This window comes from Phyllobates terribilis, unplaced genomic scaffold, assembly GCF_046119375.1.
Source record: "Phyllobates terribilis strain yellow unplaced genomic scaffold, ASM4611937v1 Scaffold_2__4_contigs__length_985480577, whole genome shotgun sequence".
NCBI lineage: Eukaryota > Metazoa > Chordata > Amphibia > Anura > Dendrobatidae > Phyllobates > Phyllobates terribilis.
In genome coordinates, this window is record NW_027362762.1 from 435,076,831 (window position 1) to 435,101,273 (window position 24,443).

At 40.9% G+C, this 24,443-nt stretch overlaps 4 non-coding genes across 4 annotated transcripts; all 4 read right to left on the reverse strand.

The window, feature by feature from the left end:
- Positions 1-1,362: 1,362 nt before the first annotated feature.
- LOC141253478 (small nucleolar RNA U3) lies at positions 1,363-1,580 on the reverse strand. Its single transcript, XR_012314567.1, has one exon. It is a non-coding gene; the product is annotated as a small nucleolar RNA U3 (small nucleolar RNA).
- A 3,239-nt stretch (positions 1,581-4,819) lies between these two features.
- On the reverse strand, positions 4,820-5,037 carry LOC141253399 (small nucleolar RNA U3). Its single transcript, XR_012314490.1, has one exon. It is a non-coding gene; the product is annotated as a small nucleolar RNA U3 (small nucleolar RNA).
- Positions 5,038-8,275: 3,238 nt separating this feature from the next.
- On the reverse strand, positions 8,276-8,493 carry LOC141256983 (small nucleolar RNA U3). The gene has a single exon (XR_012317921.1). It is a non-coding gene; the product is annotated as a small nucleolar RNA U3 (small nucleolar RNA).
- A 3,607-nt stretch (positions 8,494-12,100) lies between these two features.
- LOC141253490 (small nucleolar RNA U3) lies at positions 12,101-12,318 on the reverse strand. The gene has a single exon (XR_012314578.1). It is a non-coding gene; the product is annotated as a small nucleolar RNA U3 (small nucleolar RNA).
- Between the last annotated feature and the right edge of the window lie 12,125 nt (positions 12,319-24,443).

Sequence of the window (24,443 nt, forward strand, 5' to 3'; positions counted from 1 at the left end):
CAAAATGGGGTCACATATGGGGGAGCTCCAATGTTTAGACACACAGGGGCTCTCCAAATGCGACATGGTTCCAATTTGTTAGCGGACACCATGTCGCGTTTGGAGAGCCCCTGTGTGCCTAAACATTGGAGCTCCCCCACAAGTGACCCCATTTTGGAAACTAGACCCCCCAAGGCACCTATCTAGTGGCATAGTGAGCACTTGGAACCCCCAGGTGCTTCACAAATTGATTCATAAAAATGAAAAACTGGAAAAAAAAATACTTTTTCATTTTTACGGATAAATTTGTGAAGCACCTGGGTGTTCAAAATGCTCACCACCCATCTAGATAAGTTCCCAGGGGGGTCTAGTTTCCAAAATGGGGTCACTTGTGGGGGGTTTCCACTGTTTAGGCACATCAGGGGCTCTCCAAACGCAACATGGCGTCCGCTAATTATTCAAGCAAATTTTACAATTGAAAATTCAAATGGCGCTCCTTCCCTTCCGAGCCCTGCCGTGCGCCCAAACAGTGGTTTTTCCCCACATATGGGGTATCTGCGTGCCCAGGGGAAATTTCACAACAAATTTTGGGGTCCATTTTTTCCTGTTACCCCTGCGAAAATAAAAAAAATGGATCTAAAGTAACATTTTTGTGAAAAAAGTTAAACGTTCATTTTTTTCTTCCACATTCCAAAAATTCCTGTGAAGCACCTGAAGGGTTAATAGAGTTCTTGAATGTGGTTTTGAGCACCTTGAGGGGTGCAGTTTTTAGAATGGTGACACTTTTGGGTATTTTCTGTCATAAAGACCTCTCAAAGTGACTTCAAATGTGATGTGATCCCTAGAAAAATGGCTTTGTAAATTTTATTGGAAAAATGAGAAATCGCTGGTCAACTTTTAACCCTTGTAGCTCCATAACAAAAAAAAATTTTGGTTCCAAAATTGTGCTGATGTAAAGTAAACATGTGGGAAATGTTATTTATTAACTATTTTGTGTGACATATCTCTCTGATTTAAGGGCATAAAAATTCAAATTTTGAAAATTGCAAAATTTTCGCCAAATTTCCGTTTTTTTCACAAATAAACGCAAGTGATATTGAAGAAATTTTACCGCAATCATGAAGTACAATATGTCACGAAAAAACAAACTCAGAATCAAGGGGGATCCGTTGAAGCGTTCCAGAGTAATTACCTCATAAAGTGACAGTGGTCTGAAATGTAAAAACTAGCCTGGTCATTAAGGTGCAAACCACCTTAGGTTGTTAAGGAATTAAACCACTAAACTAAAAACCTAAGTGTTTTTCCACCTTACAAACAATGCTGTGAAGACAAAATCCAAAACAAAAACCATTGTATCTCTTCTTCTTACATTACATAAACCCAACCACTCAGCCTGTGATCTTCACCTCCACCCTCTCTGTAACAGAGAAGGAGAACGATCATCACCAGCAATCAGCCCCTGCAATGAAGCAGAACTGAGAGCTCACTTCACGCTCAGGAGAGATCACTACAGCTCTTCCTTGTGGTTGGGGAGTTTGGACACTTTAGAGCACATTTCTCAAGTTACACACTATAGAAATGATCCCTGAAAGTATAGTCTTAACCTCTTCCTGCCCGTAATGTCCTCCGAGTGATAGGGCCCTGTGTGTAACATTAGGGAGACATTCACACCTGACACATAATGACCCTACAGAAGCGTCTATACTTGTATAATGGCCCCATAATCCTCCAGATCACAGATGTCTCTAGCCCTAATCTGCATATGTCACATCAATCAGTCAATGGGAAACTCTCTGAGCTTGTAGCTCCTCCTACATAATCTACATATCATGACAAGATGATCCACAACAACAAAAAAACCCTGTGGGTTCAAGGTGCTCACTACACATCTGGATAAGTTCCTTGAGGGGTGAAGTTTCCAAAATGGGGTCACTTGTGAGGGATTTCCACTCTTAATGCACATCAGGGGTTCTGCAAATGTGACATAGGGTCACCTATGTATTTCAGCCAATTTTGCACTCCAAAAGTCAAACGGTGCTCCTTCCATTCCAAACCCTGCCGTGCACCCAAACAGTAGTTTTCCCCCACATATGGGGTATCGGAACACTCAGGTGAAATTGCAAAACAAATTCTATAGTCCATTTTCTCATGTTACCCTTGTGAAAATTAAACATTTGGAGCAAAACAACATTTTTGTGGAAACAATTTAAATGTTCATTTTTTTCCTTCCACATTCCTGGGTAGAGTCTGGAGGGTTAATAAACTTTTTGAATGTGCTTTTAAACCTTCTAACTTGTTATAAAAAAATATATATTTAAAAAATGATGCTGATGTAAAGCAGAGGTGGGAAATGTTATTTATTAACTATTTGTGTGATGTAACCATCTGGTTTAAGGGCATAAAAATCCAAGGTTTGAAAATTGTGACAATACCAAATTTATTGTCAATTTTTTGACATTTTCATAAATAAACACAAATCATAAGAGCCAAAATGTACCACTAACATGAAATATGTGTCACAAAATAACAATCTCAGAATCACTGGGATATATGGGAATGCTGACACTGGTCAGAACTGCAATATGAGACTCATTGTTCACTCTTTAACCCCTTTACAGCCCATGGCGTATTAATACGCGTCAGTGCCCTGGGCTTTAAGAGCCTGACCCGTATTAGTACGTCATCGTGATTGCGCGCGCACACAGGCTGTGCGGGCGCGATCGCCGCCGGGTGTCAGCTGATTGTCACAGCTGACACACGGTACTATGTGCAGGGAGCGGTCCCGCACCGCTCCCGGCACATTAACCCCCGCAATGCTGCGATCGAAGTCGATCGCAGCATTGTGGTGGCAAGGAGAGGTGATCGATATACTCACCTCCTCTTCCGGCCTCCAGCGCTGTCTGCCGCGGCTTCCCGGGTGTTGCCATGACGACCCGATGTCGTCATGACAACATCCGGGTCACCAGGCAGCAGGAACATTGTTTGGTCATGCGCAGTGCATGACCACACAATGTTCTCACTGTGCAGCGCTGACTGCCTGCATAGCACAGGGATGGTGCTCCATCCCTATGCTGTGCAGGCGACCAGAATAAAAAAAGTTAAAGTCCCAGAGTGGGATAAAGTAAAAAAGTGTAAAAACTCTCAGAAAGTGAAAAAAAATGTAAAAAAAAATGTAAAAAAAATATTTAAAAAAAAAAATAAAAAAAATAATCCACCAAAAATAAAAATAAAATGTACCCATCAATAAATATTATTATGAAAAAAAAGCAAACAAAGAATAAAAGTACATATATTTGGTATCGCCGCGTCCGGAACGAACTGACCTATAAAACCCCCAGGTGCTTCACAAATTGATTCGTAAAAATGAAAAAGTGGAAAAAAAAAAACTTTTTAATTTTTACGAATCAATTTTTGACGCACCTAGGGGTTCCAAGTGCTCACTATGCATCTAGATAGGTGCCTTGGGGGGTCTAGTTTCCAAAATGGGGTCACATATGGGGGAGCTCCAATGTTTAGACACACAGGGGCTCTCCAAATGCGACATGGTTCCAATTTGTTAGCGGACACCATGTCGCGTTTGGAGAGCCCCTGTGTGCCTAAACATTGGAGCTCCCCCACAAGTGACCCCATTTTGGAAACTAGACCCCCCAAGGCACCTATCTAGTGGCATAGTGAGCACTTGGAACCCCCAGGTGCTTCACAAATTGATTCATAAAAATGAAAAACTGGAAAAAAAAATACTTTTTCATTTTTACGGATAAATTTGTGAAGCACCTGGGTGTTCAAAATGCTCACCACCCATCTAGATAAGTTCCCAGGGGGGTCTAGTTTCCAAAATGGGGTCACTTGTGGGGGGTTTCCACTGTTTAGGCACATCAGGGGCTCTCCAAACGCAACATGGCGTCCGCTAATTATTCAAGCAAATTTTACAATTGAAAATTCAAATGGCGCTCCTTCCCTTCCGAGCCCTGCCGTGCGCCCAAACAGTGGTTTTTCCCCACATATGGGGTATCTGCGTGCCCAGGGGAAATTTCACAACAAATTTTGGGGTCCATTTTTTCCTGTTACCCCTGCGAAAATAAAAAAAATGGATCTAAAGTAACATTTTTGTGAAAAAAGTTAAACGTTCATTTTTTTCTTCCACATTCCAAAAATTCCTGTGAAGCACCTGAAGGGTTAATAGAGTTCTTGAATGTGGTTTTGAGCACCTTGAGGGGTGCAGTTTTTAGAATGGTGACACTTTTGGGTATTTTCTGTCATAAAGACCTCTCAAAGTGACTTCAAATGTGATGTGATCCCTAGAAAAATGGCTTTGTAAATTTTATTGGAAAAATGAGAAATCGCTGGTCAACTTTTAACCCTTGTAGCTCCATAACAAAAAAAAATTTTGGTTCCAAAATTGTGCTGATGTAAAGTAAACATGTGGGAAATGTTATTTATTAACTATTTTGTGTGACATATCTCTCTGATTTAAGGGCATAAAAATTCAAATTTTGAAAATTGCAAAATTTTCACCAAATTTACGTTTTTTTCACAAATAAACGCAAGTGATATTGAAGAAATTTTACCGCAATCATGAAGTACAATATGTCACGAAAAAACAAACTCAGAATCAAGGGGGATCCGTTGAAGCGTTCCAGAGTAATTACCTCATAAAGTGACAGTGGTCTGAAATGTAAAAACTAGCCTGGTCATTAAGGTGCAAACCACCTTAGGTTGTTAAGGAATTAAACCACTAAACTAAAAACCTAAGTGTTTTTCCACCTTACAAACAATGCTGTGAAGACAAAATCCAAAACAAAAACCATTGTATCTCTTCTTCTTACATTACATAAACCCAACCACTCAGCCTGTGATCTCCACCTCCACCCTCTCTGTAACAGAGAAGGAGAACGATCATCACCAGCAATCAGCCCCTGCAATGAAGCAGAACTGAGAGCTCACTTCACGCTCAGGAGAGATCACTACAGCTCCTCCTTGTGGTTGGGGAGTTTGGACACTTTAGAGCACATTTCTCAAGTTACACACTATAGAAATGATCCCTGAAAGTATAGTCTTAACCTCTTCCTGCCCGTAATGTCCTCCGAGTGATAGGGCCCTGTGTGTAACATTAGGGAGACATTCACACCTGACACATAATGACCCTACAGAAGCGTCTATACTTGTATAATGGCCCCATAATCCTCCAGATCACAGATGTCTCTAGCCCTAATCTGCATATGTCACATCAATCAGTCAATGGGAAACTCTCTGAGCTTGTAGCTCCTCCTACATAATCTACATATCATGACAAGATGATCCACAACAACAAAAAAACCCTGTGGGTTCAAGGTGCTCACTACACATCTGGATAAGTTCCTTGAGGGGTGAAGTTTCCAAAATGGGGTCACTTGTGAGGGATTTCCACTCTTAATGCACATCAGGGGTTCTGCAAATGTGACATAGGGTCACCTATGTATTTCAGCCAATTTTGCGCTCCAAAAGTCAAACGGTGCTCCTTCCATTCCAAACCCTGCCGTGCACCCAAACAGTAGTTTTCCCCCACATATGGGGTATCGGAACACTCAGGTGAAATTGCAAAACAAATTCTATAGTCCATTTTCTCATGTTACCCTTGTGAAAATTAAACATTTGGAGCAAAACAACATTTTTGTGGAAACAATTTAAATGTTCATTTTTTTCCTTCCACATTCCTGGGTAGAGTCTGGAGGGTTAATAAACTTTTTGAATGTGCTTTTAAACCTTCTAACTTGTTATAAAAAAATATATATTTAAAAAATGATGCTGATGTAAAGCAGAGGTGGGAAATGTTATTTATTAACTATTTGTGTGATGTAACCATCTGGTTTAAGGGCATAAAAATCCAAGGTTTGAAAATTGTGACAATACCAAATTTATTGTAAATTTTTTGACATTTTCATAAATAAACACAAATCATAAGAGCCAAAATGTACCACTAACATGAAATATGTGTCACAAAATAACAATCTCAGAATCACTGGGATATATGGGAATGCTGACACTGGTCAGAACTGCAATATGAGACTCATTGTTCACTCTTTAACCCCTTTACAGCCCATGGCGTATTAATACGCGTCAGTGCCCTGGGCTTTAAGAGCCTGACCCGTATTAGTACGTCATCGTGATTGCGCGCGCACACAGGCTGTGCGGGCGCGATCGCCGCCGGGTGTCAGCTGATTGTCACAGCTGACACACGGTACTATGTGCGGGGAGCGGTCCCGCACCGCTCCCGGCACATTAACCCCCGCAATGCTGCGATCGAAGTCGATCGCAGCATTGTGGTGGCAAGGAGAGGTGATCGATATACTCACCTCCTCTTCCGGCCTCCAGCGCTGTCTGCCGCGGCTTCCCGGGTGTTGCCATGACGACCCGATGTCGTCATGACAACATCCGGGTCACCAGGCAGCAGGAACATTGTTTGGTCATGCGCAGTGCATAACCACACAATGTTCTCACTGTGCAGCGCTGACTGCCTGAATAGCACAGGGATGGTGCTCCATCCCTATGCTGTGCAGGCGACCAGAATAAAAAAAGTTAAAGTCCCAGAGTGGGATAAAGTAAAAAAGTGTAAAAACTCTCAGAAAGTGAAAAAAAATGTAAAAAAAAATGTAAAAAAAATATTTAAAAAAAAAATAAAAAAAATAATCCACCAAAAATAAAAATAAAATGTACCCATCAATAAATATTATTATGAAAAAAAAGCAAACAAAGAATAAAAGTACATATATTTGGTATCGCCGCGTCCGGAACGAACTGACCTATAAAACCCCCAGGTGCTTCACAAATTGATTCGTAAAAATGAAAAAGTGGAAAAAAAAAAACTTTTTAATTTTTACGAATCAATTTGTGACGCACCTAGGGGTTCCAAGTGCTCACTATGCATCTAGATAGGTGCCTTGGGGGGTCTAGTTTCCAAAATGGGGTCACATATGGGGGAGCTCCAATGTTTAGACACACAGGGGCTCTCCAAATGCGACATGGTTCCAATTTGTTAGCGGACACCATGTCGCGTTTGGAGAGCCCCTGTGTGCCTAAACATTGGAGCTCCCCCACAAGTGACCCCATTTTGGAAACTAGACCGCCCAAGGCACCTATCTAGTGGCATAGTGAGCACTTTGAACCCCCAGGTGCTTCACAAATTGATTCATAAAAATGAAAAACTGGATAAAAAATACTTTTTCATTTTTACGGATTAATTTGTGAAGCACCTGGGTGTTCAAAATGCTCACCACCCATCTAGATAAGTTCCCAGGGGGGTCTAGTTTCCAAAATGGGGTCACTTGTGGGGGGTTTCCACTGTTTAGGTACATCAGGGGCTCTCCAAATGCAACATGGCGTCCGCTAATTATTCAAGCAAATTTTACAATTGAAAATTCAAATGGCGCTCCTTCCCTTCCGAGCCCTGCCGTGCGCCCAAACAGTGTTTTTTCCCCACATATGGGGTATCTGCGTGCCCAGGGGAAATTTCACAACAAATTTTGGGGTCCATTTTTTCCTGTTACCCCTGCGAAAATAAAAAAAAATGGGTCTAAATTAACATTTTTGTGAAAAAAGTTAAACGTTCATTTTTTTCTTCCACATTCCAAAAATTCCTGTGAAGCACCTGAAGGGTTAATAAAGTTCTTGAATGTGGTTTTGAGCACCTTGAGGGGTGCAGTTTTTAGAATGGTGTCACTTTTGGATATTTTCTGTCATAAAGACCTCTCAAAGTGACTTCAAATGTGATGTGGTCCCTAGAAAAATGGCTTTGTAAATTTTATTGGAAAAATGAGAAATCGCTGGTCAACTTTTAACCCTTGTAGCTCCATAACAAAAAAAAATTTTGGTTCCAAAATTGTGCTGATGTAAAGTAAACATGTGGGAAATGTTATTTATTAACTATTTTGTGTGACATATCTCTCTGATTTAAGGGCATAAAAATTCAAATTTTGAAAATTGCAAAATTTTCGCCAAATTTCCGTTTTTTTCACAAATAAACGCAAGTGATATTGAAGAAATTTTACCGCAATCGTGAAGTACAATATGTCACGAAAAAACAAACTCAGAATCAAGGGGGATCCGTTGAAGCGTTCCAGAGTAATTACCTCATAAAGTGACAGTGGTCTGAAATGTAAAAACTAGCCTGGTCATTAAGGTGCAAACCACCTTAGGTTGTTAAGGAATTAAACCACTAAACTAAAAACCTAAGTGTTTTTCCACCTTACAAACAATGCTGTGAAGACAAAATCCAAAACAAAAACCATTGTATCTCTTCTTCTTACATTACATAAACCCAACCACTCAGCCTGTGATCTCCCCCTCCACCCTCTCTGTAACAGAGAAGGAGAACGATCATCACCAGCAATCAGCCCCTGCAATGAAGCAGAACTGAGAGCTCACTTCACGCTCAGGAGAGATCACTACAGCTCCTCCTTGTGGTTGGGGAGTTTGGACACTTTAGAGCACATTTCTCAAGTTACACACTATAGAAATGATCCCTGAAAGTATAGTCTTAACCTCTTCCTGCCCGTAATGTCCTCCGAGTGATAGGGCCCTGTGTGTAACATTAGGGAGACATTCACACCTGACACATAATGACCCTACAGAAGCGTCTATACTTGTATAATGGCCCCATAATCCTCCAGATCACAGATGTCTCTAGCCCTAATCTGCATATGTCACATCAGTCAATGGGAAACTCTCTGAGCTTGTAGCTCCTCCTACATAATCTACATATCATGACAAGATGATCCACAACAACAAAAAAACCCTGTGGGTTCAAGGTGCTCACTACACATCTGGATAAGTTCCTTGAGGGGTGAAGTTTCCAAAATGGGGTCACTTGTGAGGGATTTCCACTCTTAATGCACATCAGGGGTTCTGCAAATGTGACATAGGGTCACCTATGTATTTCAGCCAATTTTGCGCTCCAAAAGTCAAACGGTGCTCCTTCCATTCCAAACCCTGCCGTGCACCCAAACAGTAGTTTTCCCCCACATATGGGGTATCGGAACACTCAGGTGAAATTGCAAAACAAATTCTATAGTCCATTTTCTCATGTTACCCTTGTGAAAATTAAACATTTGGAGCAAAACAACATTTTTGTGGAAACAATTTAAATGTTCATTTTTTTCCTTCCACATTCCTGGGTAGAGTCTGGAGGGTTAATAAACTTTTTGAATGTGCTTTTAAACCTTCTAACTTGTTATAAAAAAAATATATATTTAAAAAATGATGCTGATGTAAAGCAGAGGTGGGAAATGTTATTTATTAACTATTTGTGTGATGTAACCATCTGGTTTAAGGGCATAAAAATCCAAGGTTTGAAAATTGTGACAATACCAAATTTATTGTCAATTTTTTGACATTTTCATAAATAAACACAAATCATAAGAGCCAAAATGTACCACTAACATGAAATATGTGTCACAAAATAACAATCTCAGAATCACTGGGATATATGGGAATGCTGACACTGGTCAGAACTGCAATATGAGACTCATTGTTCACTCTTTAACCCCTTTACAGCCCATGACGTATTAATACGCGTCAGTGCCCTGGGCTTTAAGAGCCTGACCCGTATTAGTACATCATCGTGATTGCGCGTGCACACAGGCTGTTCGGGCGCGATCGCCGCCGGGTGTCAGCTGATTGTCACAGCTGACACACGGTACTATGTGCAGGGAGCAGTCCCGCACCGCTCCCGGCACATTAACCCCCGCAATGCTGCGATCGAAGTCGATCGCAGCATTGTGGTGGCAAGGAGAGGTGATCGATATACTCACCTCCTCTTCCGGCCTCCAGCGCTGTCTGCCGCGGCTTCCCGGGTGTTGCCATGACGACCCGATGTCGTCATGACAACATCCGGGTCACCAGGCAGCAGGAACATTGTTTGGTCATGCGCAGTGCACGACCACACAATGTTCTCACTGAGAAGCGCTGACTGCCTGCATAGCACAGGGATGGTGCTCCATCCCTATGCTGTGCAGGCGATCAGAATAAAAAAAGTTAAAGTCCCAGAGTGGGACAAAGTAAAAAAGTGTAAAAACTCTCAGAAAGTGAAAAAAAAAATGTAAAAAAAATATTAAAAAAATATAAAAAAAATAATCCACCAAAAATAAAAATATAATGTACCCATCAATAAATATTATTATGAAAAAAAAGCAAACAAACAATAAAAGTACACATATTTGGTATCGCCGCGTCCGGAACGAACTGACCTATAAAACCCCCAGGTGCTTCATAAATTGATTCGTAAAAATGAAAAAGTGGAAAAAAAAAACTTTTTAATTTTTACGAATCAATTTGTGACGCACCTAGGGGTTCCAAGTGCTCACTATGCATCTAGATAGGTGCCTTGGGGGGTCTAGTTTCCAAAATGGGGTCACATATGGGGGAGCTCCAATGTTTAGACACACAGGGGCTCTCCAAACCCGACATGGTCCCAATTTGTTAGCGGACACCATGTCACGTTTGGAGAGCCCCTGTGTGCCTAAACATTGGAGCTCCCCCACAAGTGACCCCATTCTGGAACCTAGACCCCTCAAGGCACCTATCTAGATGCATAGTGAGCACTTGGAACCCCTAGGTGCTTCACAAATTGATTCGTAAAAATTAAAAAGTATTTTCTTTTCCACTTTTTCATTTTTACGAATCAATTTGTGAAGCACCTGGGGGTTACAAGTGCTCACTATGCACCTAGATAGGTGCCTTGGGGGGTCTAGTTTCCAAAATGGGGTCACTTGTGGGGGAGCTCCAATGTTTAGGCACACAGGGGCTCTCCAAAAGCAACATGGTGTCCGCTAACAATTTGAGCCGATTTTCCTTTCAATTTGTTAGCGGACACCATGTCGCGTTTGGAGAGCCCCTGTGTGCCTAAACATTGGAGCTCCCCCACAAGTGACCCCATTTTGGAAACTAGACCCCCAAAGCACCTATCTAGTGGCATAGTGAGCACTTGGAACCCCCAGGTGCTTCACAAATTGATTCATAAAAATGAAAAACTGGAAAAAAAAATACTTTTTCATTTTTACGGATTAATTTGTGAAGCACCTGGGTGTTCAAAATGCTCACCACCCATCTAGATAAGTTCCCAGGGGGGTCTAGTTTCCAAAATGGGGTCACTTGTGGGGGGTTTCCACTGTTTAGGCACATCAGGGGCTCTCCAAACGCAACATGGTGTCCGCTAATTATTCAAGCAAATTTTACAATTGAAAATTCAAATGGCGCTCCTTCCCTTCCGAGCCCTGACGTGCGCCCAGTGGTTTTTCCCCACATACGGGGTATCTGCGTGCCCAGGGGAAATTTTACAACAAATTTTGGGGTCCATTTTTTCCTGTTACCCCTGCGAAAATAAAAAAAAATGGGTCTAAAGTAACATTTTTGTGAAAAAAGTTAAACGATCATTTTTTTCTTCCACATTCCAAAAATTCCTGTGAAGCACCTGAAGGGTTCATAAAGTTCTTGAATGTGGTTTTGAGCACCTTGAGGGGTGCAGTTTTTAGAATGGTGTCACTTTTGGGTATTTTCTGTCATAAAGACCTCTCAAAGTGACTTCAAATGTAATGTGGTCCCTAGAAAAATGGCTTTGTAAATTTTGTTGGAAAAATGAGAAATCGCTGGTCAACTTTTAACCCTTATAGCTCCATAACAAAAAAAAAATTTGGTTCCAAAATTGTGCTGATGTAAAGTAAACATGTGGGAAATGTTATTTATTAACTATTTTGTGTGACATATCTCTGATTTAAGGGCATAAAAATTCAAATTTTGAAAACTGCAAAATTTTCGCCAAATTTCCATTTTTTTCACAAATAAACGCAAGTGATATTGAAGAAATTTTACCGCAATCATGAAGTACAATATGTCACGAAAAAACAAACTCAGAATCAAGGGGGATCTGTTGAAGCGTTCCAGAGTAATTACCTCATAAAGTGACAGTGGTCAGAAATGTAAAAACTGGCCTGGTCATAAACGTGCAAACCACCTTAGGTTGTAAAGGGGTTAAGGAATTAAGCCACTAAACTAAAAACCTAAATGTTTTTCCACCTTACAAACAATGCTGTGAAGACAAAATCCAAAACAAAAACCATTGTATCTCTTCTTCTTACATTATATAAACCCAACCACTCAGCCTGTGATCTCCCCCTCCACCCTCTCTGTAACAGAGAAGGAGAACAATCATCACCAGCAATCAGCCCCTGCAATGAAGCAGAACTGAGAGCTCACTTCACGCTCAGGAGAGATCATTGCAGCTCCTCCTTGTGGTTGGGGAGTTTGGACACTTTAGAGCACATTTCTCAAGTTACACACTATAGAAATGATCCCTGAAAGTATAGGCTTAACCTCTTCCTGGCCGTGATGTCCTCCGGGTGATAGGGCCCTGTGTGTAACATTAGGGAGACATTCACACCTGACACATAATGACCCTATAGAAGTGTCTATACTTGTATAATGGCCCCATAATCCTCCAGATCACAGATGTCTCTAGCCCTAATCTGTATATGTCACATCAATCAGTCAATGGGAAACTCTCTGAGCATGTAGCTCCTCCTACATAATCTACATATCATGACAAGATGATCCACAACAACAAAAAAAACCTGTGAGTTCAAGGTGCTCACTACACATCTGGATAAGTTCCTTGAGGGGTGAAGTTTCCAAAATGGGGTCACTTGTGAGGGATTTCCACTCTTTAGGCACATCAGGGGTTCTGCAAATGTGACATGGGGTCAGCTATGTATTTCAGCCAATTTTGCGCTCCAAAAGTCAAACGGTGCTCCTTCCATTCCAAACCCTGCCGTGCACCCAAACAGTAGTTTTCCCCCACATATGGGGTATCGGAATACTCAGGTGAAATTGCAAAACAAATTGTATAGTCCATTTTCTCATGTTACTCTTGTGAAAATTAAAAATTTGGAGCAAAAGCATCATTTTTGTGGAAAAAATTAAAATGTTCATTTTTTTCCTTCCACATTCCTGGGTAGAGTCTGGAGGGTTAATAAACTTCTTGAATGTGCTTTTAAACCTTCTAACTTCCTATAAAAAAAAATTCTATTTTAAAAATGATGCTGATGTAAAGCAGAGGTGGGAAATGTTATTTATTAACTATTTGTGTGATATAACCATCTGGTTTAAGGGCATAAAAATCCTAAGTTTGAAAATTGTGACAATACCAAATTTATTGACAAATTTTTGACATTTTCATAAATAAACACAAATTATAAGAGACAAAATTTACCACTAACATGAAATATGTGTCACAAAATAACAATCTCAGAATCACTGGGATATATGGGAATATTGACACTGGACAGAATTGCAATATGAGATTCATGGTTCACTCTTTAAGGAATTAAGCCACTAAACTAAAGGCCCCATCACACTTAGCGACGCTGCAACGATCCCGACAGCGATACGACCTGTCAGGGATCGTTGCTGCGTCCCTATGTGGTCGCTGGTGAGCTGTCAAACAAGCAGGCTCACCAACGATCAGGGGAGCAGCGACATCGTGGAAAGAATCTTTCCACGATGACCTGCTCCTGGTTACCAGCCTGCTGAAGAAGGAGCAGGCTGGTAACCATGATAAACATCGGGTTACTAGGGGCACACGCGCACCTAGTAACCCGTTGTTTATCATGGTTACCACTCTGCTACGGTGAGTGGGAGGTTACCGCTCACTTTAGCAGGCTCATAACCATGATAAACAGCGGGTTACTAAGTGCGCGTGTGCCCCTAGTAACCCGATGTTTATCATGGTTACCAGCAAGATCATTTTCATGCATGATAATACCCCGTCTCATGCTGCACATAACACATCTGCATCTCTGGCTGCTATGGGCATAAAAGGGGACAAACTATTGGTGTGGCACCCATGCTCCCCTTACCTCAACCCCATTGAGAACCTCTGGAGCATCATGAAAAGGAGTGTCTATGATGGCGGGAGGCAGTTCACATCTAAGCAACAGCTCTGGGAGGGTATTCTGTCCTCATGCAAAACAATTGAAGCAGAAACCATTCAAAACCTGACAAATTCAATGGACGAGAGAGTTCAGAAGCTCCTTTCGAACAAGGGGTCCTATGTGCAAATGTAACATCACCTAGAATTAAGTTTTGAGTTGAAAACTGTTTGATTTCAGTTTGTAATAACCTGCTAATGCTTATAATTTCAAAAATGACCATTTTTTTGTTCTTTATTAAAATGAAAAGGTTGAAAACTCTGCTGTGCATAATAATTTGGAACATGCATTTTGAGTGCAGTTTGAGTTTTTTATTGTTTTTAAAATATACTGTTATCATAGGCAGTTTGTACAAAAACCTTTCAATTGTACTCTAATAGTTATTTGACTGGAAAATTACAATGACTGCAATTCATATACCGTATATTCCGGCGTATAAGACGACCTGGTGTATAAGACGACCCCCCTACTTTCCTGTTAAAATATAGAGTTTAGGATATATTCACCGTATAAGACTACCCCTTTTCCAACGCATACCAAACACCGGTAAAAATAAAAAAAAAACAGATTTGAATTTAACATGGTCCTTTTTTAATTGAAATTCTTATGACATGCAGGTATATAGCAGGAAAACTGTCACTCATAAACATAAGGCATACAACAACAACATTACTATCATCCATCCACTACCCGACAATTTACAACAGAAAGAATAGAGCTTCACACATAGATTAGATAGATAGAAACATGTCAGTCACATATATATGAAGTACAGTGACATTGTTGCTTACTGTACTTGTCATTTAGTGTAAAGGATTTATTTAAAAAAATAATAGTGTTTTCATGCACCGTCTCTTTAAAAAAGCCGGCCGGCAATTCAGCATCTGTACCCGACAATTTAGAATAGAAGGAATAGAGAATCATACATAGATTAGGTAGATATAAACATGTCAGTCACATATATATGAAGTACAGTGACAGTGTTGATTACTGTACTTGTCATTTAGTGTTAAAATAAAGGATTTATTTAAAAAAAAATTGGCGTGGGGTTCCCCTTAATTTTAGTCTCTAGCGGAGGTTAAGCAGACAGCTAGGGCTGATGTTTGAAGCCTGGGAAGGGGGTAATACCCACGGAGCTTCCCAGACTACTAATATCAGCCCCCAGCTGAATACCTAGCCTTTACTAGCTATTAAAATGGGGGACCCCCCCAAAAAAATGACGTGGGGTCCCCCCTATTTTAATAGCTAGCAAAGGCTAGGCAGACAGCTGGGGGCTGATATTAATAGCCCAGGAAGGGTGCCATGAATATTGGCCCCCTCCCAGGCTAGAAACACCAGCCGTCAGCCGCCCCAGAAATGGCGCATCCATAGGATGCGCCAATTCTGGCACTTAGCCTCGCTCTTCCACGCTGCCCTGGTGCGGTGGCAGGGGGTAATAGGGCTGGGGTTCATGTCTGCGCCAGCTGCCATGAAGCCCAGGTTAGTAATGATGGGCGTCTATAAGACACCCCCATTACTAACCTACAAAGTGTTAAAAAGAAAAAACACACACTACACCAAGAAAAAAATAATTTATTTGAAATAAACCACACCATTTTATTTAATTCTTAGTTTACTAAAAAAAAAATAGTTACCTGTCCACGTTCCTGCGCTGATCTCCCATGCACAGCTGTCACATCTGGAGATGGTGACAGCTTTGCATGGCTGCTGTAAGCTCACGCTGCCGGGAACACGTCCGCTCCCGGCAGCGGGAGCCACTGACTGAGGTCACCGGAGTGCATTCAGTCAGCGCAGCTCCGGAGACCTCCTTTACGGCACTGCTGTACCGTGGGAATTTCTCACGATACAGCAGGGCCGTAAAGCAGCTAACCGGAGCAGCGCTGCCTGAACTCCGGCGAACCCGCTTATGCAATGACGCGGCTGCTTTACGGCCCCGTTATTCTAGCGGCGGCAGCGGTTCAAAGCGGTCACATTCTATGTGGCTGCTCTGAACTGGAGATCTTCGTGGGACACTCGTGGACTACTACGGAGGGGTAAGGATAAGGTTGTGGTTTATTATTTTATATTTTATTACAGGAGATCGATGGCTTCGGGGAATTAGGTGTCTAGGTGAGTATAGGTGTAGTTTTTTATTTTTTACTTTATTTTAGGTGGCGATCGGCGGGGACAGGTAATGTATGAACTAATTTATTGTAGGTAACCACTGGCCACCAATGACATGTATTTAACATTTATTGGGGACAGAGTAGGGCAATTTATATAGCAGGATCAGGCTGATGGGAACTACTGCTCCCAACGAGCTGATCCTGCTGGCAGGAGTGGAAACGGGGACAGACATAGGCCGATGGGAGTAGTAGTGTCACATCGGCCTATGTCTGCCTGCACGCACACACCCGCAGACATCGCACAGACACCGCGCACACCCGCAGACATCGCACAGACACCGCACACATCGCACAGACACCGCACACACCCCCAGACATCGCACAGACACCGCGCACACCCGCACACACTCGCAGACATCGCACAGACACATCGCACAGACACCGCGCACACCCGCACACACTCGCAGACATCTCACAGACACCGCACACACCCGCAGACATCGCACAGACACCCCACACACACTCGCAGACACACGCACAGACACCCGCACACACCAATCATGACGGGTCTGGGAGGTGAGGCTGACCTGTGAGACCGTGGGAAAGTTCATGTGAGTTCATGCAATGCAGTCAAGCATGAACTCACATGAACCCTCTGAGGGCACCGCGGCGACTTCAAATGAACAGCTGATCGGCATCACCTGATACCTCAGCTGTTCATTTGAAATAACCGGCGGGAAAGCGCAGCACAGAACGGGAAAGCCGGCGGTGAAGTCTTTTCACTGCCGGCTTCCCCGCCCGGGTCCTTCGCTCCCCGCTCCTTGGTGCTGCGCTCCCCGCCCGGTCCTAACTTACGATCGGGATGGGAGGTGGCGAGGGGAGCGGAGGATCGGGGTGGGAGGCTGCGGGGAAGCAGTATGGGGCTGTGTGATTGTTTAAAACTTCCCAGCTCCGGACACAGCGCAGCGCTTCTGTGACAAGTGAAAGCTGTCGGCACAGAAGCCCTGCGCTGTGTCCGGAGCTGGGAAGACACTGCGATGTGTCAGAAAAGTTCGCTAGGTTCTGTCTGTCTCCGCTGCTGGGAATACGCTGCGCTGTGTCCCAGGCCTGAGAAGACAAAGCGCAGCGATGTGTCAGTTTCAGCACAGAAGCGCTGACTGTCTGGACCTACCGCCGCCGTATTTTAACTCCCTCCACCTTATATTAACTCCCACATGGCAGGGATACGGCCACGGCAGCTTATTAACAACCCCAGAGTATCCCCGCATGTCAATTTCTGAAAGTTCAAAAACATTACCGGCGTATAAGACGACCCCAGACTAGACAGAAGATTTTTCAGTCTTCAAAAGTCGTCTTATACGCCGGAATATACGGTAGGTAATTTGGGAAAATCTGAGAAAATATTATTTGCATAATAATTTGGAACACTGTATTATGATGGCATCATAAATAGTCCTCTACATAATATGATGATCCCATAAATAGCCCTCCACATAGTATGATGGCCCCATAAATAGTTCTCTTCAAAGTATGATGGCCCCATAAAGTACTCATTGATTTAAAAAAAATACCTTTCCTCGTTGCCCAGATGTTCCAGTCTTTGCCGAATGTGGTTTGCAATCTTCGGCACAGCAGCCGCAATGTAATAACGTCATCGCGCCCGCTGCGCTGAGACATCAGAAACACAGGGAGAATGACGGAGGAGGGAGCGTCAACTGACTGTTCTCAGGGGACATTATTACAAAACGGGACATTATTAAAGCATTGGGGATGGTATTACAGGATGTGAGCTAATTGGGGCTAATTGTAAAACTATATTACTATATGAGGCCGATTGATGGTAGAAAAAAAAAAGGAAAACATTTAAAAAAAATGTAAAATAAACAATGAAAATGTAATGGAATAATATTTGGCAACTAAAAATGCTGCTTTATGTAAAAACTGAAGTAAAAGAGAAGACCTGTACCATAACCCATATGATAAACACCATTAAAAACAATAAAAAATACGCCAAAAAAAAGGATGATGATCAAAAAGTCATACAGAAAAATAATGGTATCACTGGAAAAGTCATCTTCTCCCGTCTTTCATATTCTAATTTTTTCTATGTGCAGCCCATTTACCCAGCTGACTTTAAGACCCTGATCTAGAGTTAGAACTATGTTATTGACATTAATAAATGCAGGTCTTGAAGTGTTTTAATGACCTTCCATCTTCTTATTGAAGTGACTTCAATGAACTTTGTCATTGCTGATACTTATTACATCATTGCTATGATTATAACGGTTGCTATTGTTTATTTTTTCCACAGCGCTTTACAGACATCATCATCTCTGTCCCCATTGGGACTCATAATCTGTATTATTATGTTGTGCTATTGTGTTAAAATGGAAAATAAAGTCTTTCAAATATATGATGCCAAGGATGTTTATAATTGTCAAGGATGACTCACACAGATCCCATCGTTGCCACTAGTTGTCAAGGATAAAAGCAGGGTGGAGAGGGGTCAAGCAGATCCCACCAATGTTACTATTTTGTCACAGGTGACACTGGGGAGATCACAGATCCACCCACTGTCATCAGTTTGTCACGGGAACGCAACTCCGCTGCCTCCAATCGTCAGGACAATTACGCAATTGACTGACCAGGGATGGACGAGGCTATGGCTGCTTTCACTACTAGGCCAGTTATTGGGGAACTCACAGTGCGCGAATGGTATATACACCTCCGATTGCAATGCATGGAATATATGTATATGTAAGTCACTGTCACTTCAACAATAACAAAAAAAGAAACCACTACTAGCTGCCACCACAAATCGTTTTACAGGCCGATTGAACACCCTTACAGGTAGTGTATGGCTTCAGGGGTGCTGTTTACAGAGCAAGAGGAACAGAGCTATTAAATTGTATATATTTAATCCAGAAAGGTAGGCAGTGTTAATAAAAATATACAATGATGATACAAAATGGGAACAAAACAATATTTTATATACAATTACATAAAATAAAAAGGAATAACGAAAGAGAATTACTAAACCTGATGTTGCAGCAATGGCTCTTATCTTTATGGAGGTAAGCACTCCGATATGGAAAATGGACCACTCTCACAGCAAACTATGTCTTCCAGAATGATAAATTACATACACCCAAACTCAGATTTTTATTAACTTAAGGTTACACCCTCATAACCCTCCTTGGTGAGCTCATATGGGGGCAGGTTGTGGCATGTGCTATGACTGTTTGAATCTTATAAGATCCCTAAGTTTTAAGTTTTGGGATATCTTCGCCCATAGAGGTCCAAGATGGTAGATATTGTCATCATGTTTCTTATCGCAATTTTATCTGTCTATAGAGATGAAACAGCGTGTATAGAATCATCCATTGGACCGATATTAAGTTGGAGCGGTACTGCTAGCCTTACGGTGATATGAGTAAATGTGTTATTTACATCCATTATTTATATTTTCGTGACGACGAAAATATATCTCATATAATTATCGGATCGATGCAGACCCCAATATTCATCACTGACCACTGGCTCCAAAAGGTATAGAAAGATTCTTTGATCAGAGGAAGCTCTTTGGTTGGAAGCATACTTCCCCGCCTCTGTGTAAACGAATCCCAGACTTGGTGTCGTTTCCCCAGAAAGTCTCCCTGCTGTAATTACCTGGCCAATGCATGAGGCACCTACTTCAATTGAGGTTGAAATATTAGGTCTTTCTATCTCACTTTCCCTGTTTTAATTAGTTTCTCTCTTCACTTATTATAATTAGTTCCATATGTTCAATGTGAGGGTGATATATCCCCTCTCTGGAGATGTCATACTGATTTTAGTTTGTCTCTTTGACTATAGGGCAATTCTCTAGAAAGTGAAACCATGGTGTCAAATTTCAAATTTGTGTTAGAGATTGAATTTTCATTCTTTTTAGAAAGAACACACTCTAAATTAATGGAAAAAACTATAGCCACATAAATATTGAGTAGATTGTCTTAGAATTCGCTTTGTAAACTTGAATGTTTCTTAATAGGAAAAAAACACACAAAAGTATCTTATTTTGAAACAAGTTCCACCCAATAACTATCAGTTGCATTTAACTCAATTTATTTATGATGAAAGACACATCAGTTCACTACAAATTGCACACATGAAAGAATGGGTAGTTGCTTTCTTGAACACTTGAGACTATACTTTAAATTCCACATTTCATTGTCCCGTGCATCACGCAAAATCTTCATTTTTTCTTCTTGTGCAAATAAAAAATACATACATATTATTAAATATTGAAATACACTTTCAAAACAGAGTAATAACTAAGATAATATAATTGAAATAATTCCCATACGGTCCACTGAAAAACAAAAAACAATATATCATGTGTCCCGTGCATCACGGCTCAAAGCACATTATCTTCAAACTTGTACTGTCCTCTTGAGTTCACCAGGACTGGAGTTGTTGTTTTCTTTAGAATTTGTCCTACTGAATAAAGTAACTTATCAGCCTTCACTGGCCATTTTCAGTAGGTAGTTTTACCTGCTTGTACCATGATGGATATCTCATATACATTCTCTACTCTTCCCGTTATTTCACCAGGATAGAGTTTACCATCATACTTAACTATGACCCAGTCACCTGTTGTATAGCAGGCTGAACTAGCTGCATTTATTTCTACTCCAGGGCTAAGAGCATTATTAAAAGCAAGCAAACATTTATTTAAGTATATGCATGGACTTAATCCCTGGAATTGGGACACTTTTCCAATTTCTGTCTCTGGAAATGTCTTGGTCATTTATTAAGAGAACTCTTGTCTTTGGCATTAGTTCTTTTACTAATTTTGAAAAGTCTGAATCATTTTGCACAATTGGTGCTGATGCAGATTTACTCATAACATGACTGCAAACGAGAGATTTGGCTCGGCCACCAACGCCATCTACTATCCCCTTCCCGTGAGCTGTAGCAAAATACTTCCACGCGAATGGCTTTCTGTACTTAAAGCCTAATTCTTCTAAAAACTCAGTCATGAATCTGTTTTTGAATTCTGAAGATGGGCCATCAGACCATATGACCTCATCAATGTCTGGAATAGCGTCTGGTTTCGGTTCAACAATATCATACAGTGCACTGATGAAGAAAGCAACAGTATTTTTCTCTTTATATTTTGTATCTGAACATATAAGATATGTTTGGCAGCTGCCATTGAAAGTTGTAGCTGCAGTAAGCAATATTACACTCCCTCTACTCCATAGAGCACTCTGAACTTCACTTTGATATTCACAGCTATAGTTCATTGCAAAATCAATTTGCACTGTACGGACTTGTGGTTTGACTTTGTCTTTAGCAAATTCATTTGCCTGAATACGTTTAGTATTCAAGTGATGAGCCATATACTTGAAACTTTCCTGCGCTAATTCTTGCAGTTCAGCAGCGCAGCCCTCTTTAAGAGAGCAATGAATCCTGTTCTCACTTGACTTCTCCCATTCTCTCCACCATACAGTTTGAGTGAGATCAAGTTCTGTGTTGAGCTTTACTCCAGAGCTGCATACATCACATAAACCAGTCCAACAATTAGAATTCTCATTAGAGTTGCATAGCGTTTTTTCCCAAAGAGATTTTGAATCATAGGGTATTTTTAAACCTTGCAATTTCAAAAAGAAGTTTTCACAAGTCAGACATTTGCATTGATCAGCTGGTGTATCATGTAGGAGGAGAACATTAGCTGGTTGAAGTTTACAAAATGTAGAAAACCCCACTTCAATTTCAGTAAAGGTATCACAAAATACTGTATAAGCTTCCCTCAGACTAACAGTCAAGTAGTATTTCCTTTCTTTGGTTTTCTTTCCATTTTTCCAAATAGTCATCTCATCTTTCATTCCTGGTGCAGTGTAAACAATATCTGGTTTGTTATAAAATTGAATGACCGTCTCCTGTACTTCAAGCCTAGAACTAAGTGTTTGTTTCTTTGGTGTTTCCAAATTTAAACCTATGTCTGCAACAAGTTTTGCAAGCACTGCTTTCTTTTTTTAAGGAGATTTAGGTAGTGCATTACAGGTTTTTTTAAAAGCCTTTTCAAATGCCTGGGGCGAGCGATGGGACTGCAGTGCTGGTAGTATGTTCCCTTACATTATCTGATTTTTTTCTCTTTCTGTATTTAGCCTTCCTTAACCTCTCTTTCCTTCTCAAAATTTGTAGATCAACTGTATTTTGATTTTCCTTTTCTAGTTTACGTTTTTCTCGCATTCGAAGTTTATTGCTCTCTCGCACTTTATCTGCATTTCTTATCCTGTACTGCTTAGCCCTTTCTTTGTCACTGACATTATTTATTTTCCCCATGCTCTGAAAAATACAAACCAATTAAAACTACTTTTATATTATCTTAAAAAAATTAGAATATTACAGAATACCTTTGGGTTCCCTTACATGCATCAACCATCGGCAGAAATTGGTGCTGCCGGCGATTGATGCGTTATCTGCCTGTTAGTGTGCGCTCACACACCTGGCACTGAGCGATAAGTCGCTCAATCAACTTGTGCTGCTGCTAATCAGTTGTTCTTCGGGGGTGTTGCTATGTTAGCCAAGAGCCAACAAGCCATAGGACCTTTGGTGATGTTATGGGTCATGTGAGCGATTTGATTGGCTCATAAGGGTCATGTGCCGCTTTCAGCCAATGAAATTGCTCATGTGACCCGTGACATCGCCAGGTCCTCCAGCCTCTTAAGAGCTAAAAGCACGGAGAGTTCCGCTGTCGATTATATCTTCTAAAAAAAAATATCGCCAAACAACCCATCCCATTCATAATGAGATAAGACACACTTGTGATTTTTTGGCTCTGCGTACATGGAGAGAAAAAAAAATCATCGGCATGTCCTATCTTTCGGCTAGAATCGCTGCCCCTGTAGCTAACACAATTTGAATAATTTACTGAAAAATCACCAGAAAATTGTCAAAACCCAGAGATCGCATGCGATAAAGCAGTGTGAAAATCGCAATCACCTGTGTGCATTAACCCTTAGAGCGTGAGTACCTGATATCTTAATTCCACAACTTTGTAACATCGAGACAGCTGCTAGTTGCAGCCTGTAAGGGCTAAAACAAACATGTATTTTCGGTTCGTCCGAAAATCGGGAGCATGTCCGAATTTAATTAATTTGTCCGAAAATACATTTTGAACTCTGTTTAACCCCATTCAAACACATGGGTTTGAATGGGAAGCTATTCTTCACAGAAATTTGCATGCATTGTTAATTAATGGTGCAAAATTCTGACACACACAGGGCAGTGTACAGAATTCGTTTTAGCCCTAACCCCCTTGAAACCCATAGGTTTCAATGGTGTCCGATAGTGCGCCGAAATTCGGTCCAAATTTCTGATCAAAAATCGGAACACACTTCGCCAGTGTGTTTTAGCCCTAAGGGTGCCCTTAGTTACTTATCCACCTGAAACTTTCCTCTTTGTTCAGATTTCCTCCAAAAAAAATAGTTAATCAGTTGCAATATGGAAAATAAAATAACAATATAACCACATAGGCAGACGACAACTGATGAAGATAAAATTTCTCATCCATCATACATGAAATGCCTCATGTAGGTAGTGTGACAACTGAAGGGAAAAAAATGTCCCGTGCATCACACACAAAATGTCCCGTGCATCACATTCACAATCAGTCATTTTTTAAGTGTATATTTAGGAATTTTTTAAAAAAGGTTCAAGCAATATCAAGAAAGACTATCATTGCAGTCCAAGCCTGAATATGGCTGTGAAAAGCTTCTTCAAATCACAGAAGTAATGCATTAAAGCAAGTAATAAGCTTCTAGCTCATTTCTCTGAGTCCCGTGCATCACGCATATTTTATGTATTTTTAAACATTCCTTTTTTGATATAAGAATTTTTCTTTTCCTTAAAATGGAATAACAGGAAGGTGTAAAAACTAGTAAAAGTGATTAATCAGTAGACATAAAATAATCTAGGATGTTATATTCATTTAATTACATGTAAATGTCCCGTGCATCACGCAGAGAATCACCCTATAATTACATGCAAAAAATAAAGTGCAGAATTCACCAAAGTGACCAGTCCATCATTTCAAAGAACATCCAAATTCTTACAAAATCAGTGAAGTTTTCATCATAGGAGTTGGAGGAGTCGGTGCTCAGTAGAAACCACCTGGTTTTCTCAAGAAAATGGAGACTCAGACCAAAGTTTATTTTTTTTATCAAGTTCACAATTTATTCAGGCGATTAAAATAATAAAATGGTTACAGAAGTTTGGCATCCCCATATTTGTACCAATCTTGAAACACACTCGGTCAGGTCATTTATAGTGTTGAGCATTCCGATACTGAAATATCGGGTATCGACAGATATTCGCTGTATCGGAGTTCCGATACTGAGTTCCGATGCTTTTACAA